This window comes from Protopterus annectens, chromosome 6.part0 (genome assembly GCF_019279795.1).
Source record: "Protopterus annectens isolate FY-2018-M chromosome 6.part0, PAN1.0, whole genome shotgun sequence".
Classification (NCBI taxonomy): domain Eukaryota; kingdom Metazoa; phylum Chordata; order Ceratodontiformes; family Protopteridae; genus Protopterus; species Protopterus annectens.
Window position 1 is genome coordinate 502,595,403 of NC_056737.1, and position 20,243 is coordinate 502,615,645.

Below are 20,243 nucleotides of genomic sequence, written 5' to 3' on the forward strand. Positions count from 1 at the left end.
CAGTCACCCAAGTGGCGGAGGGCTGAGATCCGAAAGCCTTCAGGTAGGCTGATTCATCATCAGTAGGGTTGATGGGCTGCCAGCCGCCCCTCTGTTTTAGGATCTCCAAGATATCTGCAAAAGAGATATCTTCAGACAGTGACCATGAGGACCCTTCTGACTCATCTAAATCAGTGTCTGAAGTGATGGATTCCTGAGGGGAGTCCAGATGCTTCCTCTTGCATAGCCTCTTCCTAGGTACCTCTTCAGTGGGAACTTCTGGTGAGGTCACGGAAGAGCAGGGCTCACCCAATAGGGCTTCCTGAGCCTCTGGGTCTCTACACTTCTGTGAAATCTGTGATGCAGAAGTAGCCACCAGTGCTTTAGGGGAGGAAGCTGCCAGTCCTGATGAAGTAGTTGTCGACGGGGACAATACTTTCCTCATGGCATCAACGGCACCATGGTCCCAATATGAAGAAACCCCTGGATCCAAAGAAACAGTGGATTCACTCAGCACCATGACAGTGGGCTCCAAGTCAGAGATAGGCGCCGAACTCACCTGCGCCGAAGCCCCAAGAGGCAAAGTTGGACCTGAAATATCGGTTCAACTATCCTCCCCGGACTCGACCAGCGAGTGTCAGCCCCTAGACTCCTTGGTCGGCACCAAAGTAGTCTGAGATATCAGATCCGAATGTCCTGGAGTAGGCGTCAGTACCGATGGCTCCACTATCATTAGCTCCGAGAACTCTGGCTCCGAAACCGCAAGTTGGATCGGTAGAGGAGCAAAAGTAGCAGGGAGGGTTTGGTCAGTTCCAAGGCTTGAGAGATCGGAACCGAAAAAAGTTTGGCTAACGCCAGTGTCTGAAGTAGCTTCTGCACCACACGATCCACATCCATATCAGACAAGCTCCTTGAGGACCAAGAGGATGGGGCCGATGAAGCTATGGATTGTAGTATTGGTGATTTCAATATTGGAGTTACCAGTTCCAGTACCAGGGACCGGCTATTTACAGTGATAACTGTCGGCTCCGAGGTCAGTGGCGCCTAAGTTGTTCGTCAGACTTAGATGCACTGGGAGATTTTTCTGGCTCTGAAGTCCCTGTAGAAAAAGACTTTCTTGAAGATTTGGAATGACTGGACTGACCTTCATCCAATTTTTCCTGAAAGGAGGACTTTATTAAACCTCTAACCACTAGTTTGTTCCTTATTTCATGCAAAACACATGAACTAAACAAGTGGCAGATGGAACAAGTCTCCTGAAGGTGCAATGCAGCCAAACAATACACACACTCCATGTGCCCATCTGTAATGGACATTTTCTGTTCACATTTAGGGCATTTCTTAAATCCTGATTTGGACTGTTTAGCCTCTTCATCCTTGTCCTGCAACATTTTAATGGTAACACACTTTCCTACAAAGAAACACACAGAAAGCTCTCAAAGCAAACAATGAGCTTCAGCCAAAAGGAGAACAGCCTTCTAATTCAAACAGGTTAAGTGAACCAATAAATGTATATATCTAAACATATATAAACTCTCTAAGAAAAAGTGATATATATATATATATATATATATATATATATAGATATATATATATAGATATATGTGGTAAATCCTTTATAAGCAGAAAACTCCAAATCCAGAAAAAATACAGACAATGTTATCCAAGATAAAGCAGTGAAAGCAAACACAGCAGTATTAAGCGCTTTCGTCTGGTAGATGACTTCCTCAGAATACAAAAATACTGCAATTAGCACCTGTTTAAATACATTGCTTACCCAATCACAAATAACTGACATCATTTCCCCCATTAACAAGGCTGCAAATACTTAATACAAGCCAAATATAAAACAATAATACATGTAAAAAGTTTAAAACATCCCTAAACAGTGTATATAACTAAATAAAAAACATAGATTTTAATTTCAATAGAGAAGATTAAGAAATTCTATCATTTAACCCAGGAGCATGATAGGCATCAAGCCTAATTTGCCATTTGAGTTCTACAAACTCCAAATACTCATTCAAGGGTCCCCCACGAGGTCCCAGATCTACCTGTTCCAATATAAAGAACAGGAAGGAATGGGTAGGTTCCCTAACCAAATGTTTATATAATGCATTCTTTTCATTTTTATTCCTGATGTCATATAAATGTTGATAAATCCTTAACCTTAGGGCATTCTTAGTTTTACCTACATAGAAACTTGCACAGAATCTACACAAGGCCAAATACACAACCCCTTTAGTGTAACAGTACATCCTTTTTGAACTGGAAATATATCCAAAATTTTTGAGCTTGATTTTTTCTCTGTCCATAACATAAGGGCATTGGGCACACCTCCCACACTTAAAAGCACCACCATTGTGGGTGTCAAAGTTTTGCTTTTCAAACAATCCTTTAAGGGAAGTGTCTCTTTTGTAAACCACTTGCGGTTCAATATCAAATTTCCCTGATAATTCAGGGTCAACATCAAATATTTTCCAATATTTGGAAATAATGTTTTTAATGTCATAAAAATTGGATGTGTAAGTAAGAGTAAGCACCCGTCCAAAATTTAAAGGTTTACAGTCATTATGACTTTTGGTGGACACCTGCCCTAGTAGTGCAAGAAAATGATCATTCATTCTTTTAGTCTTAACTTCATAAAAATATGACAAAGGTTTCAGGATACCCCCTCTTACAAAACATGTTTTTGAATATTTCACATTCACTAAGAAAATCCACAAAATCAGACACCATTCTGGCCAGTCTTACATATTGGCCCTTAACTAGGGCTTTTTTCTGGTGCAATGGGTGTGCGCTTGTATAATGCAATAGTGAATTTGAATAGGTAGGTTTCCTATATAGTTGTGAAACAAAACAATTGTGTTCAAAGTCTTTCTTGATGGTAACATCTAAGTAATTAATCAGTTCTACATTGCTATTCATAGTAAACTTAAGAAAACTTGTAGTTCCATTAATATAGGTGAAGAACCTCTTCAGGTCGTCCTCACTATCTTTCCAGAACAGGATTATATCATCTAGGAACCCATGAAGTCCTAAATTCCGAGTTGGTAACAAACAGGTCCTCCCATTGTGCCAAGACAATGTTGGCAAACACTGGAGCACAGCACGCACCCATTGCAACACCCTATTTTTGCTTAAAAAGATGCCCTTGAAAGGTCACAAAATTATTCTCTAATATTATTTCCATACATGTTCGTAAAGTCAGAATGGTGTTATGATTAAGTGTTGAATTGGCACATAAATAGTCATAATACCATTCAAGGCCAATTTGATGTGGAATAACTGAAAAGAGATCACAAACATCAATAGTGACTAATATGTTACTATCAAAAGACATGTCCTGTTTAACTTTAGTAAGAAAGTCCCATGAGTCTTTATTTTTTGTATTCTGATTATTTTTGTATTCTGAGGAAGTCATCTACCAGACGAAAGCGCTTAATACTGCTGTGTTTGCTTGCACTGCTTTATCTTGGATGAACATTGTCTGTATTTTTTCTGGATTTGGAGTTTTCTGCTTATAAAGGATTTACCATCTACCAAGCGTCGCTTTTGTCTTGCAACAGCTGCCTTTTATTTTTAACTGTCACACACTTTAAGCAAGGTATATATATATATATATATATATATATATATATATATATATATATATATATATATATATATGTTCTCACATGAGGTTTATCACACTAACTACTAAGGGAATATGGAGGTTTACAAGCCCTGAAAAACAGCTACAATGAAAACAGAGGAGAAAGATACCAAAATGGATATATATATATATATATAGAAGTACTAGCGATAATGTGAATTACAACAAGTTAAGACAGACTTATAAAAAATCCTAATAGAATATATTCAAGCTAAATATTTGAAAAAAATTCAAATTCACTGTCCCGAGCTGGTGAATCACTCCTGATCTGTTGCAGCGGAAATGAGATCTGAGGGAAGCAGCAGTACATCATGGGATAGGAAAGTAGGCCTCAAGCTGGTTGAAGACCTCGAGCTTTTGCATTAGGCTGAGTTGGAGTCGAGGATCAGCTCCGAACCCATCAGTAAGAATGAAAGGCAAGATAGAATAACTTCACATCAATGCGTTATACAAGCATCTTAAACAGTGTCAGAAATCTGAAAGGTTTAAGTTTGGGATTTCAGAACAAGTAAAAAATAACCCAGAAGGAGGTGATATAAAAGGTAAGCTTGGGGAAAAGGAGGTTGTTTATCAAATGTGGTTATATGCCTCACAATACCCAGGTATTAATGAGAATATGTCAATGCAACCCATTTTAAAGAATCGAACAAACAAGTGCTGATTTTACCTGATTGTTTTTTAAACAGTTTTTAAAGCATTTAAAGCACTTTATATAACATTTTTAAAATTTCAAGTTCTTTGGTTTTAACTGACTTTCCCTTTTAAGACTAATTTAATTAAGTAATTACTTATTTAAATTAAGAGATTTATAATGTATAAATTGGGTGTATGAGAAGTATTCAGTGATTCTGATGAAGTCCTGGTTTAAATGGGCAAAAGCACGTAATTGACTTGTATTTTATTTTATTTACTCATTTTTTTATTAAAATATTTTTACTCATCCATTTGTTTCAGTGAGAAGCTGTTTGTTTTGATTACTTGAATATGAGACTGCTCAAGAAGAAATGTTTCAAAAAATATTCGAATCAGATGACAGAGCACACAGCAAAAACCGAGATTTTCATTTGTACCAGAGAAGCTGGAAGGAACAGACTGTATTAATTTTATGAAAGCACAAATCAGCAACTGGACTGGTATTCCATAGCATGAGTTGTTAATTGAAGGGTCACAATGTGGGTATGCTCCAAACCTGGCTATAAGAAAGCAACCTAGACCTTTAATAGCAAAGATGCAATCCTACCAGCAGAAAGAAATGATTCTGACAAAACTGTGGCAGAAGGACAAAGTACTAAAAGTGGGAGACACCAGAGTGTTTCTGGAGAATGATTACTTATTGCACACTGGGCAGAAGAGTACAAAATGTATTCCACTATTCAGGGAATGTTGAGAAGCAGGCATGAGATTCAAACTGCTACACCCAGCTATCTTCAAAATATTCTTCCCTGAAAGGAAAAAAAAAATTTTAATGAAAAACATGCTAAGGAAGAAATACAAAAGTTTATCCAACAAAAACTGAGCTATGAAACAGAAAGAAATTCTGTTTCTTGTTCTTCTGGTAATAAAGACCAGTGAAACCTTTTCCAATGTTTCAACAGAAAATGATGGACAGAAAAAAGGAAGCATGACAGCTGACAAGAAGAATCAAAAGTATGTTGGAAATGAAGCAGAGACGACTAGCAACTTGGAAACTGACAAATGTGGGATTATACAGCAATAATTATATATGTGAACTATGACAGAACAAGAAAATCTGCAAATATTGGACTTTTTTGGACTCAGTTGGACTTATGGGGACTCTAAAGTATATGCCCTACTTCATGTTATCAATGTTCAGAAAAATACTAAAATGAAGGGAAGATGTAGGAGAAGGTTAACGGAAAAAGTTAGAAAGTTAACAGCAAGTAAAATTTTTTTTCTCAACAGTACTATTTTTATACTGCATGGTTTTCTTTGAATGCTATAAAGTTTTCTCAGTTGTTTTTAAGTGTAATGGGAATACTATTGTAAACAGGTGTTCCTGCCTTTTTTCTTTTCCCCTCTCTCTTTCTCCTTATTTAGTTTTAAGAAATGTAGGCACTGCAGTGTAAAAAATGAAGAAAAGTCTGGTTAAAACAGCTTGACAAAATTAAAATTAATGTGCATCTTCTCATTCCTACATGGGGGATTGACTAGTCTGAGGTCCTTAGCTTGATCTAATAACACGTTTAAGATAAAGCAAGTAAATGAAAAAGAATACTGAATATTATAAGGGTTTTCTCTGGCAAATAAATGTACACTTAGTAGCAATTCTGTATCTGGTCCTCATGCCTCCATGGAGCAATCTGATAAAGAGAAATTGACTACTATATGATAAAGAAAAATTAGCAAGAAAAAATAAATTGGCTAGGAGATAATGTTCTCTGAAAGCATTCAGATGTTTTCCCAGCTGAGAGACCTATAAAGATAAGACAAAACCAGACAGCACTTAGTAGAAGCACAAGCTGCATCATGTGTCTTAGCAAGGATAACCTTTCTTTTAGGCAAACTCAAGTCAGAGAGTGTGGCTGTCAATTTGGGACATTTGTTCCTACTAGGAGGGTAAAACTTCAATATTTGAAGATGTAAATAGTTTTGTGTGTTAGTAGGAGGTATTGAGGTTTGTTTGTTTTTTTCTATGAGGGTTTTCAATAAAACAAAAAAAGCTTTGTAAGATGTGACATTGGGTCAAATGGATATGAATATGACAAGAAACAAATGTATAAAAGTTCAAGCTGCCAAACAGTGTATGCATGCAACACAAAAGCTGGGATTAGACATTTAACAAAAAAGCTTTTAAACATAAGAGGTGGGAAAAAAACTTTTTAATACAATGATTCTTTCTGTAATGTCTTTAAATGTCAATGGTCTCACAGATAAATACAAAAAAGAAAGAGTAGTAAACTATATTAAAAATGTAGAGTGCAAATAGCTATGTTACAGGAGACACACTTGGAAAGAAATGAACATGTGAATTTGATAAAGTTAGGTTTTTAGGGTTCTGATGAAGTCATTTGACGAAAGCGCTTAACCTATGTGTGTTTTTCAATAAACTGTGTTTGAGGCTGAATTACGTGCAATTTCTACACTGTGTTCGAGGCTGAGGGATATTGGCTGCCTGCTTTTTTGGTTTTGTTGGCGTATTATTTGGGCACCTTGTGTTTGGTAGGTTTTCAGGATGGTTATTCAGTGGAATATCTGGGACAAAGGAAAAAAGCAGTACTTATATTAATTGCAGGAGGAGCTCCAAAAGTGATAGAAGAGTATAAAAATATAACAATGTTAGATTTGTAGTACTAAGGGACTACTGTCAAGGGAGGAGGATTATACTGGCATGTATTTATATTCCACCCAAAACTGCCATAATGGAGATTAAGAAAATTCTGGGAGAAATAATCAGCTTTCAGCAAGGAATATTACTTATAGGTGGGGACTGGAATTTGATTTGCAGCAGTGAAGATGTGTCTAGGAGGCCCAGAAGGGAAAGTATAATAAAGGAGGGAAGACTTTTGAAGAAATTTATGAAAATATTTGGCATGGAAGATCTGAATTCAGTACTAGGAGTCTGGAATCTAGCTGAAGTCTAGCTCCCAGGAAAACTGTTTGGATGGAACCAGCTGGAATTCTTGAGGATAACCCTAGAGAAGTCAGGCGGTCCTGTGTAAATTTCACATCTTTGGAATGCTTGCAGCTTGTATTAGGTAAATATGGACCCCTTCTGTTCTGGAGTAAGCAATGACTGGTGCCAAGCACTTTGTGAAAATCCTTGGAAAAGTAGATAACCAAAAAGGCAGAGCTGAACATTGATACTGACAGGAACTTGCTCTAAAGCAAATAAAGTTTCTGTGTGATTTTTGAATAGGAATGTGTAAGTAAGCATCCTTTAGATCTATTATGACCATGAAGGCCTCAGGTGTTATTGTGGTTAATAAATTTTGCAGTGTCAGCATTTTGAACTTTGGTATCCTGAGGAAATGGTTTAAGATGGACAGGTCCCAGATTGGGCAGCAAAATTCTTCTTTTTCTTTGGACTAGGATTAACCTCGTGTAAAAATACTTTCACTCTTTGTTCCTCTGAAACTGGGTCCACCACTCTCTGAGAACACAGAATCTGTATCTATTTGACAGCATGAGTTCTTTGATTTGGGGGTACACCTGGGAAACCAGAGTATGCTATGGGCTCTTTGAAAGTGAGTTTGTAACTATTTGCAATAATGTTTACAAAACATTGATCTGAAGTAATGTGGGTCCAGTTTTGGAGGAAGACAGACTTTCTTCTTCCTAGTTTTGGGGTGGTGGTGTGAGGGTGGAGCGGAGGAAGAGAGTCATAAAGTACAGTTTTGTACCTACCATAAATGTAGATGTCCGATAGACATGCAACTGCAGTCATAACATGTGGGTTGTCCTGCCTCAGGCAGCCCTCGGTCGGCCGGATTCCAAAGTCTGGGTCCGACGTCGGCTGATGTCGCATTTCTCTCCGACATCAGAGTGGCTGGAGTATATAAGCATCAGCCAACGCCATTTTCTTCAGTGTTTCTTGCCCCAGATGCCAGGTGCCCTCCAAGGAAGGCTGTAATCAAATTGGAAGACAAAAACAGGATTCCAAACAAATACATGAGCAATAAAACAAATACACCGTAACAGATATCCCCAGCTAAGAGTAAGGGGGATAGGAGTGGACCCTAGGCATAGAGGGGTATGGAGGGAGGGAAAACCCGACTGCAGTTGCATGTCTATCGGACATCTACATTTATGGTAGGTACAAAACTGTACTATGTCCTTCAAGAATGCAACTGCAGTCATAACATGTGGGTAGAATACCATAGCTTAGCTGGGGAGGAGGTATGCTCTAGGAAAGAGATGGTGTGGCAATCAAACCCTGCAGGACTGCCGAAGCAAAGCCTGCTCTGGATCTGGAATATAGAGGGAGATTGTAGTGTTTGGAGAATGTATGCATGGAGCTCCATGTAGCAGCTTCTAGAATGTCCTTTGTAGGCACCCCTCTTAAAAATGCTGTAGAGGTGGCTGTAGCTCTGGTGGAATGTGGTCTGACATAGGCTGGAACAGTCTTCCCATGAAAGGAATAACAGAATCTGATGCAATGTCCAATCCATTTAGAAATAGTCTGTTTTGAAATTGCTTTTCCTTGGACTGCAAGGGCGTAAGCTACAAAAAGCTGTTCAGACTTCCTACTGGCCTTGGTTCTGTCCAGATAATATCGAAGTTGTCTATGAATGTCCAAGGTATGTAAAAGTCTTTCCCCCTTATTCTCAGGATTGGGGAAGAAAGCAGGCAGATGAATGGCTTGATTTAGAGAAACCCTAGATACCACCTTTGGCATAAAAGTAGGGTTGGTCCTTAATGAAACCCTGCTCTGTGGAAAATAATAAAGGGTGGTATTGCCATTAGGGCCTGTAGCTCCGAAACCCTTCTTGCTGAGGTAATTGCCAACAGGAAAGCTGTTTTCCATGAGAGAAATTGTAAGTCAACTGAAGCTGCTGGCTCAAAAGGAGATAGAGTCAGTTTTTCTAAGACAAAAATGAGGTCCCAGGCTGGCACTGGGGCCTTTCTTGGTGGCTTAATGTTCTTGATTCCCCTGAGGAATTGTCTTAGTAAGGGGTGAGAGAAAACAGGAGGATCAGTGTTGTATCTAGCTGAAATAGCAGATGCGTGTATCTTTATTGCAGAATATGAGAGGCCGCTTTGCAACATATCTGCCAAATATTCCAAGATGAGTGGGATGTTCAGTAATGATGCATCATGTCCCTTGCTGGTATTCCAATTGCTGAATCTTTTCCACTTTGCTAAGTAAACCTTTCTGGTGGATGGTCTTCGAGCCTCTGTTAGTATCCTCTGAACTTCCTTGGAGAGGGATAAGCTGAAGTTATTTATGGGATCTCCCAGGCTGTTAGCTGCAGTGTCTGAAGGTTTGGATGCAGTGTTTCGAAATTGTGTTGAGTCAAAAGTAGAGGCCACTGAGGGAGGGCCCACCTCCTGGTGTGACATATGCTCCGTAGTAGTGGGTACCAGTGTTGTCTTGGCCAATCCGGAGCTATTATGATTCCCTTTGGCTTCTCTGCTTTGATCTTTAGTAATACTGAGGTCATCAGTGGCAGAGGTGGGAATGCAGATTGCTAGGGAGTTCCAGTTGAATGAAAGGGCATCTATTTTCCAAGCCTTTGGATGGTATGTCCTTGTGCAAAATTTTGGTAGAAGATGATTGAGGTGAGAGGCAAATAGGTCCACTTCTGGCTTGCCCCATGTTGAAGTGAGTTGTCTGAAAACATTCGGATGTAACCTCCACTCGTGTGGATCTGCGAAATTCCTGCTTAGGCTGTCCGCCAACATGTTGTCTTTTCCTGGAACAAACTGGGATTGTAATTGGATGTTTAGACTCAGTGATTTCTCCCAAAGCTGCATTGTCAGTCTGCAAAGGGGGTAAGAGTGGGTGCCCCCCTGCTTGTTTATGTACCACATCACAGTGGTGTTGTCTGTCCGTATCATTAAATGGCCTTGCTGAAGTTGGAGTTGAAAAGCCTTGATAGCATGCATTACTGCTAGCATTTCCTTTTGGTTTATATGCAGATGAGTTTCCTTTGGAGACCATTGCCCTTGTATACACCTGCCTTCCATGTGCGCCCCCCATCCAAGGTCTGAGGCGTCTGTAGTCATGGTTTGTGTTATCTGTGGTTTTTTGAATGACATACCTGTGTTTTCCTGGCTCACCGAGGCCCACCATAGGAATTCCTTTTGTAGGCATGGAATGAGTGGTATGATTGTCTCCAAGTTGTTGCTGTGTTGAGACCAAATGTTTTTTAGGTACCATTGAAGCTTTCTCATGTGTAGTTTTGCTAATGGAACCAGTAGAATGCAGGATGCCATGAAACCCAGGGCCTGTAGGAATTTCCTTGCAGTCATCTGGGTGAGTTTTGCTAAACCTTTGAAGTATTGAGTTAACTTCTCTTGCTTGTCTTCTGTCAGGTAAGCCATCTGAGAGGTTGTGTCTAGTTTGGCTCCTAAGAAGATTATTTGCTGGGATGGCTGCAGTCTTGACTTTTGGAAGCTGACTGTGTATCCCAGAGCTTGAAGTAATCGTATGACATATTCCAGGTTTTTTGTCAACATCAATTTGTCGTCCGCTTGTATGAGGCAGTCGTCCAGGTACGGGTAGATTTGTATACCCTGGAGCCTGCAATGAGCAATTACTGAAGCCAAGCATTTTGTAAATACTCTGGGTGCAGTAGATAAGCCAAATGGCAATGCTGAGAATTGATAATGCTCTGGCCCTGTAAGAAATCTGATGTATCTTCTGCAGCTGTGTCTGATAGGGACATGCAGGTATGCCTCCTTGAGGTCCAGAGTAATCAGCCACGACTCCTTGCCCAGCATGGGAAGGAGTTGCTGTAGAGTCAGCATTTTGAACTTTGGTACTATGAGAAAGGTGTTTAATGCGGACAAGTCCAGTATTGGTCTCCATTGAGATTCTTTTCTTGGAACAAGGAACAGTCTTGAGTAAAACCCCTGTTCTTGTTCTTGTTGTGGAACTCTTTCTATTGCTTTCATTCGAGCCAGCAGAGTGATTTGCTTGATAGCCTCTGCCCTTTGATGTTGTGGTAGATTTGGCATGCCTTGTTTTCTTGGTAAGGTATGAAAATGAAACCTGTACCCTCGGTCTATAATGTCCAAAATCCATTTGTCCTTTGTCAGTCTGTGCCAGTTTTCTGCAAACAGAGATAATTTCCCGCCCAAGGGAGCTTCTAGTTGTTCCCTGGTAGGTGGTAATAGAGGAAAGTCATAGAATTTGTGGTTGTTGGGCAGGTGAAACCCCTGCGTCACTTCTTTGGTTTCCTGGCTGCCATTGTCGTCCCCTGTAAGGGCCTCTGTATTGGCCTCTTCCTCGGCCACGTCTGTTTATACCCCTTTGAAACTTTTCTGGATTAGGAAAGGACCAGTTTTTTGAAGGCCAATTCCTACTGAATCTGGGGGGTTGAACCTGGAGGAAATCTTTCACAGTCTGAACTGATTTTGCTTTTTCTTCGATGGTCTTTAACACATCCTTAGCATTTGCACCAAAAAGCTTGTTCTTTTCCAAAGGTGCATCCAGAAGTTTTGCTTTTACATGATCTGGTAGAGGTTGATCTTTTAACCAAGCATGTCTACGCATCACTGCCCCTGTCATAGCTGCCCTACATGAAGCTTCCAGTGCATCATATCCACACTGCAGGAAGTGATTGCTTACTTGCTGAGTGTTATGTACAGCTTCCTGCAAAGTCTTCCTGTCTAAAGGATCAGGAGAAGCTAATGTTTTTTGTAAATCTTCTAAGAGATAATCCTGATATTGGAACATATGAAAAAGGCAATTCAAAGCTCTCATAGATAAGGTAGTGGATGTGTAAACCTTTTTACCCCATCTCTCTAATGACCTTGCCTCCCTGTTGGAGGGCAAAGGATTTTTAGAGGTGGAGGCTGAAACTCCTTTAGGCCCCTGTGAAATAGTTTCCAAATCAGCAGTATGGGCCCTGAATAAATGGGAATGAGTTTCTGGGACCCTGTAATACCTGTCTGGCTTGGCTGGAGCAGGAGGAAGAGAATCAGGGGTAGCACTAGAATCAGAATACAAATCATCCAGAACATCAAGTACAGGAGGAATAGCTAAGGGCCTGTGCTGAGGCTTCTTAAGGAAAGTCCTAAGGCGTTTCCTAGAATCAGAATATTCCTGGCCCTGCCACTTGAAATGTTCCCTCATGGTGTGCAGAACTTCCCCAAAAGAAATATCCTCAGGAGGGGAGGCCGAAGGTATGGAATCTTCTGCATCCGAGTCCTCATAGGTCTGGAAGAGCTCTTCCTGGCTATCAAAGTAGACAGAGCCCTCAGAGTCTTCATCTGAAGGAGAAGGGTCAGAGGGTTCAACCCGGGGCCTTTTATCAGAAGGAGGCTGGGATGCTCTCTCAGGATGGGCCTGTGAACCTCTGATCATGGAAATTAAATCAGCAGCCATGGACATAATCTGTGTCTCCGGAGTCGGCTGAGGTAAGGATTTGGAAGCAATATGCTTAGTTTTGCTGGCTGCCTTAGCCCTAGTGTAGGCCTTAATAGACATGGCCATAGGAGGCCTGGCAGCTCCACGTGCAGAAGTGACCTTGTCCACAGCAATGGTCTCGGGCATTTCCTCGGTTATGGTATCCGGAGGAAAGTCTATAACTGGCGTCGGAGTAATATCTGGAATCGGATTAGACGGTAATGCGGTGTCTTCGGTTCGGAGCGGTGGAGAGACCGTCTCAGAGGGAACCGGAGCACTCACGCTAGGTTTTGGCGTGGAGTCGGCGGTAGATGCGGGTGGAGGAAGTCGGTCCCGGTCTTTTCGCTTTTTGGGAGTTTGCAGTGTCGGAAGATCCGACGGCATGGTGTAAGCAAATTTATCGCCGAAAAAATCTTCAGCGAACTCCACCCGGCTCCTGAGAGTGCGCTTGTTGAAGCGAGCACAGGCTACACAGGCCGAGACGTCGTGGTCTGGGCCCAGGCAAGGGAGGCAGTAAGAGTGGAAATCCTTATGAGGTATTTGTTTACCACAAAAAAGACAATTGTTAACTTTTTCAGTAATTTCTGACATCGGCTGAGGCAAGAAAAGGTCCCCAACGGGGTACTTAGCTTTTTTGATGACTTCGGTATTGTAGAATACAGGAGCTGACCGACCGGCACTTGCGAACTGCTTCTGCTTCGGGCACCGCGCGGCAAGAAAGACTGGAGAAAATGGCATCGGCTGATGCTTATATACTTCAGCCGCTCTGACGGAGAGAAATGCAACATCAGCCGACGTCGGACCCAGACTTTGGAATCCGGCCGACCGAGGGCTGCCTGAGGCAGGACAACCCACATGTTATGACTGCAGTTGCATTCTTGAAGGACATCTGGTCTCTGTCTGGGGACTGTGACCTAGAACTCCGTTGCCTGGGTGTTTCAGAAGTCCATTGCCATGATTTGTGTTGGTGATGCCTTTGTCTGTAAGCTTTTGAGGCCTCCTCTGCTCACTCCTAGGCTGGGTAGAAAAGGACCAGTACATGGCTGGAATGTTCCTGGTGAACCTATGTGATTGTACTTGCAGGAAGTCGAGTTGAGGGCCCTCATAGGCAGGGTAACGGAGATGTATACCTTTTTTCTGAACCTGTCTTGGGGCCCTATTCTCCTTATCCATGGGCAAGGGATACTTGGAGGCACTAGCCCTAGCCCCTTTAGGCCCTTTAATAACAACTTCTGGATCAGCCAAAGGATTTTTAAACAGATATTTATGGGTGTCTTGCACCAAAATCTGTCTGGTTTCCTAGGGGCACAGGGAAGTGAGGCAGGGTTCATGAAGGCATCCTGGAAAACATCCTCTACCACATCCAAAATGGGAAGGATAGCTAAAGGTTTCTGTTCACGGAGGTCCAAGAACTCCCTACCTCTCTTCCTGGCCTAGGGGTAATATTGTGCTTCCAAGGGGAAAATGCTGCTTCATAGCATGGAGAGTTTCCCCAAGGTTTGATCCTCTGGAGGTGAAGCCGAGGGAAGGGTCTCCTCTGAATCTGATTCCTCAAAGAATGTGTAAGAGGGTCTTTCCTCTGAACCAGAGTCTTCCAAGTCTGAATCCTCCTCAGATAGTAAGCGATCTGGGAAAAGATCAGTATACCCCATCCCTTTTCCTTTTTTCTGGGGTGGCTTCACCTGTGGTCTGTATGGCCCTTACAATGTTAATTAAGTTCTCAGCCAGCTTAATCAAATCCTGTTGGGATCCCTGTAACTGGGAAGCCCGTAGGCCTAGGCGGAGACCTTGCCACAATGCCTTTCTTTGGGGTGGATTTGGCCTTGGGCCTAGGTGCATCCAATGCATGACTCTGTGGAAATGCATCAACGTAGGCCTAGGCCTCATTGTATCACTGGTTAAGGAGTGCTCGTCGGAAGCCTTGGCCTGCTGAGTGACCTCGGACGCAACCGATGAGCTGAAAATGTGAGCAGTGGAATTTGAAAGAAACAAAGGCATGTTGGACTCCAAATGGGTCTCAACATAGGCCTAGGTTGCTGTTTCAAATACTGAAGGGGCTGTGAAGGCAACTCAACTTCTTTAACAATTATCAGTCTAGCAGGTGAGTCATCTGGGGAGTGACTGTTGTCCAAAGACTTTAGCTTAAGTTTCTTCTCTTTTTTTGAGCTTATGCAACTCATAACTGGGATGACAGGCAGATGCCATCAGATGCAATTCAACTGATTCTTGTCTTAGAAAATGATCTAAGAATACGGCCCTATGTCTAACTGTTCTAGCCTTAAACCTAGCACAAAAACAACAATTAGGGATGCCGTGGTCTGGGCCTAAGTAGGAAACAAAGAGTATGGAAGTCTCTGTGTGGAATTTGTTTACCTCAATGGAGACAATTATTTATTTACTTTATCTGACATGAGTTAAGTGAAATAGAAAAAAGCTCCCCAACTTCCGACTACAACTTCTCTCTGCTGCGGACCGACCAACACTTGTATACTGCTTCAGGCTCTGCTGGCAAGAAAAGACTGAAGTGATGATGCAGCCTTGCTCCCTTTATAACTGAGCGTACTGACATTGGTAAGGGCGTCTGCCAGTCCGGGAGGTGAAAACAGTTTTCTCTGGTAGTCAGGCCAGCCAAGGGCTTTTACCGCAGAAAATCCCAATAGTCAGGACTGCAACAGTCAAACACAAAGAACATAGTACAGTTGCATAAGTTCCACTTACCTGTAAAAGCAGATGCTCATATAACACACTGCTTTATTGGCATATGATTTGTAGTACCTTGCTACCCTCCCCCTAGCAGTCCCTCAAAGCTCAGAAAGCCTCCTAATGCCTGTCTGTGACTGTGAAGGACCAATCACCTGGCGGGACCAGGGAAACCCTTCAACTTACTTTCAGTTTTCTAGGGTCCAACAGGAAGACTAGATGAAACACAGGCATTGTAAACACCTCCTTCTCCATACCAAATGCAACACACACACACACACACACACACACACACACACACACACACACACACACACACACACACACACACACACACACACATATATAAAAAGGTTGAACCAAATTAATCAGCATCTTCTATAACCAACTACATATACCCAACAAAAAGGGGGATGGTGGGAGGGTACTGCCAGTAAGGCAATGTGTTCTATGAACATTTACTGTTACACTAAGTGGAACTTAGCAAATGTACTATGTTCAACAAGCACACTGTCTTACTGGCCTATGGGTAGATTCCCTAAGCTTACCCAGCCTGGAATGAGGAAAGATAATGATCCAGGAGCAACTGGAGAGTGGTCCTTGTGAAACCTGCACTGGATATATAAAAGCATCCAGTTTGTAGTGCTTCATGATGGTAAGTATGAAGGATCACGTTACTGCCTCTAAAATACTTCTGATGACAACACTTTCCAAAATGTTACTGATGAGGAAAAGGCCCTGGTGAAAACTGCCTTAACCTTGCCTGTATTCATCTCACTATGGTGTGTGTAACAAAAAACAATACAATAGGGCAACCCATGTGCAATGAATTGCTTAGAGACAGTTTGACTTTTATTTGCCCAATAAAATAAAGGGGAAGAAAAACCTTTTGGCCATCATAAAGGGCTTTGTTCTGTCAAGGTAGTACATGAGCTGCTATGCACATCCAATGGACAAGGTACTGTCTATAACTTACAGTTACAGAAAGAACACATGCAAGTTAAAAGACAGATAGAAAATGAAGAATGAAACCACTTTTGACCTAAAAAAAAGATAAATGCATAATACAATCCTATCCCTGTGGAAAATCAGATAAGTTGTCCCACTATAAGAGCCTGCAGCTCAGAAACTCACCTTGTAGCTATCACAGCAATAAGCAAAACCATTTTCCTTGTTATGAACTTAAGATCAGCATGAGCTGTCAGTTCAAAACGTAGTGAGGTAAATTTTTCAAGAATATAGTTTAGATCCCATGAAGAAGAAATATGCTTGCGAGGGGCCTCTCATATGCAATAATCCTTTAATGAACTGTTTTACCAAAGAAGAAAGAAAGAAAGAAGGGGATCCATTGACAGACAATGCAAGGACACACACACACACACACACACACACACACACACACACACACACAAACACAGAGCGACCCTTTAGTAGCTCACACCAATATTTTATGACCAGAGGGATATTAGCCATAATAGACCCTCTTTCCAATTAGGCACTACTTAGAAACCCTCACGATTTCTAAAATATGACTTTCTAATACCAGGTTTTCTGGCCTCCACTAACACCTGCTACACATTCTCAAGAAATAAGTGCCTAAACAAAGTCAAGGGAGAATCATCTAGGCTGCCAATAGAAGTTTCTCCAAACTGTGGTACACCAGTCACCCCCGAGTGCCTGTCAGAAGGTCCAGTGTGTGAGGAAGTCTGTGGTAATTGCCTCTGGCCAATATCAAAAACCAGAAAAACCAAGATTACCTGGGCAAAGAGGAGGTCAAAACAATGATCTTTAGCATTTGTCTTTGAACTTTCAGTAGTATCTTATGAATCAGTAGAAAGGGCTAAAACACAAACAGAAACATTCCCATTGCAGAAAACAAGAATGTGTCTGTCCTCCAAGCATAGCTGCAAAGATGTCTGAACAGAATTTCTCCAGCTGTCTGCTTTGAAAGGTGAACAAATCTGTTAGAAGCATTTCTCACATCTAGACTAGATCCTGGAACACCACTGCTTTGAGCTTCCACTTGTGCAGGTCTGCAAAGGATCTGCACAGTCTGTCTGCCATAATGTTCTGCTCCGACAGGATATATGACACCTAAGAGACAAAGAATACTGAGAAGCCCACTCCTAGGCCATCACTGCTAAATGGCATAGAGGGTAAGACCTCATACCCTCTAGTATGTTAAGATATCATATCACTCATGTTTATGTGCTTAACCACTACAAAAGGATCCAGAAAGCAAATGTGGTGAGGGACTTTCAAAAATTCAAACATTACCAGCATCTCCTAGATACTGATGTCCTTTCATGAATCCGTGAGTCCCCAAGTGGCTAGCACATGCATCCCCATTCTCAAAGCTCCTCAGGTGAAATCAGATGAATTTGTCTGAACAGAATGCACCGGCACTGGGAGAGCGCCTTGGACTGATACTCAGCTGACCTCTACAGCACTGCAATTTTCATCTGATGATGGGCAGCACTGGCTACTAAGATTCCAGGGAAAGAAGGTGCTGCATCCAACAATTTCAGACATATCATTGAATTTTTCTCATGTGAAGATGGGCCAGGAGTAAAGTGAGAATCATGCAGGCCATCAGTTCAAAGATTCTAGTAATTCACTTGCCAAGGCAACATTCCCCTGGGAGAATTCTGGAAACACCATCTGGTATGACAGGACATTTTCTTCAGGTAGAAAAGCCAGACATTTGTTGAAGTCAAATAAGCAACTCAAAAAGATGAGTCTTTCTGATGGTGCCAAATATGACTTTAGGAAGTTCAACTTGAACCTAGATGGGACGATCAGGACAAGACCTTCTGTAGCAATTCCACACACCTGGGCAGAGACCCTCAGCAAGTTGTCCAAGTATGGAAAAATGAGAATACCCAGAGTCTGTCAGTGAGCCATTAAGCAATTGGTAAACACTTGTGCTACAGTGGATATTCCAACGGGCAATACAGAAAAATGATAACACAGACCAAACACAGCAAATCTCAATATCCCAAAGTCTGTCAAGATCAGTGTCACCATGAAGTAATGGTCTGGAAACAGAGGAAGAAGTGTTGTCTGCAGGGTGATCATTTTGAAAATGAGGACCTGGACAAAGGTATTCAAAAAAGAAAGGTCCCACACAGCTATGTATGACTGCTGTTTTGGGGGGAACCAAGAACATACTAGAAAAGAAACCTCCTGTTCTTTCAAAACAAAAGATCAATTCTAAGACCCTTGAGTCCAGTATTTTCTAAAAAAAAAAAATAGGAGGGAATAACAGTCTGCACTGGAAGATGAGGGAGAATTCCCCTGAAATGAGTTAGAAGACCTTGCCACTTCCATTTGAAACCTCTGAAAACTGACTTGAGAGGCAAGGCATCTGACAAGAAACTTGTGAGAAATGTGTGCCATACCTTGGCATACTCATGAGTTGGAAGTGAGGGGTATCCTTTCATGAAAGTAACTCTTCTTATTAAGCTTGTCAGAGCTGTGATCCCACCATTTCTTTTTATTGTCTTGGATATTGATCCTCTAAGATTCCTATTTGTTAGGCTGCAGAAATGCATCATGCTTAAAGGAGGAGAACTTGGGAATATGAAACATTTTCAATACTCCTTGCATCAATTCACTTATGTCATGCCAATGTTTAAGGATCTAATTAGCTACTATACCAAACACACACAGTCAGACTCAAAAGGAGCATTCATAATCTCATTTTGTAACTCATCAGAAAAACTAAGATACCAACAAAAATTATTAAACAACTGGAAAACTAAAAAAAAAAAAAACAAAGAGAAACTATGGCTGAAAAAGAACCCACAAACACTTTTTCTTAGCGCTTTCGTTCTCTTTAATGTTTCAAGAAGAACTTCATCAGAAAAGTTTGTAAAACACACACACACCCCTTAAAAAGACATTCAATTAATCATGTGATAAAGATAAGGAATGCAAACAATCTAAAAGTAGGCTCTGCCCCAAAATCAAAATACTATTGGTTGCTATTCTTTCATGCTCTAAAGTGCATGCAGTTGTTTGGTTAAGCAGTATTACTTGCTAGCAATTTATCTGTAATGAAAATATCATAAAAAATATAATTTTCAAATCCTTTGTCTTAGTAAAAAAACACTTGATATTAACGGATTCATTTAAACCAGGCAGTTTATTGGCATTCAGCCTAATCTGCCAGAGTGTCTCTTTATACTCTAATAGTATCTTGATGTCACCACTGAAATCCTCGACAGAACCAGAATCTAATACAAAAAAAGAAAACTTCTTGAAATCTATACATGCAACATTGTGCTTAGATAAAGCATTACAAAAATTATTCTTCTTGATGGCTAACAAGTGTTCATAGATTTTTCTTTTTAAATGCCTAATAGTTTTGCCTATATAAAAACAACACGATTCACAAATAGCTACATACACCACATAGTTGGATGAACAGTCATATCTCTCTCTTGCCCATATAGTCATGTCCAAATGTTTAAAATGGACGAAAGAAGAATTACAAATGTGATGGAATTGCTTACAGTTTCCAAATTGGAAAGTCCCTGAGGGCAATGATGATTTTTTCTTTAATTCTGACTTTCATTCTTTTTACATAATGTTTTAATGTTGAAATTTTTCTTGAAGGAAAGCATAGGTCTATCACCTATTTCTTTTGCTAAATCATTGTTGCACAAGATAACTTTTCAATTTTCTTGTATGCACAGTTTAACTGCCCACATTTCTTGACATATGGGCAATTGGAAAGAAAAAATATTTGCAATCTTTTCCATGTACATCCAGAAAGTATGACTGTCCAGTTGGTGTATGAGAATCATCATAACACAATATTGGATGTGGGACAGAAATCTTAATTTCTGTACCGCAAGTTCTATTCACGCT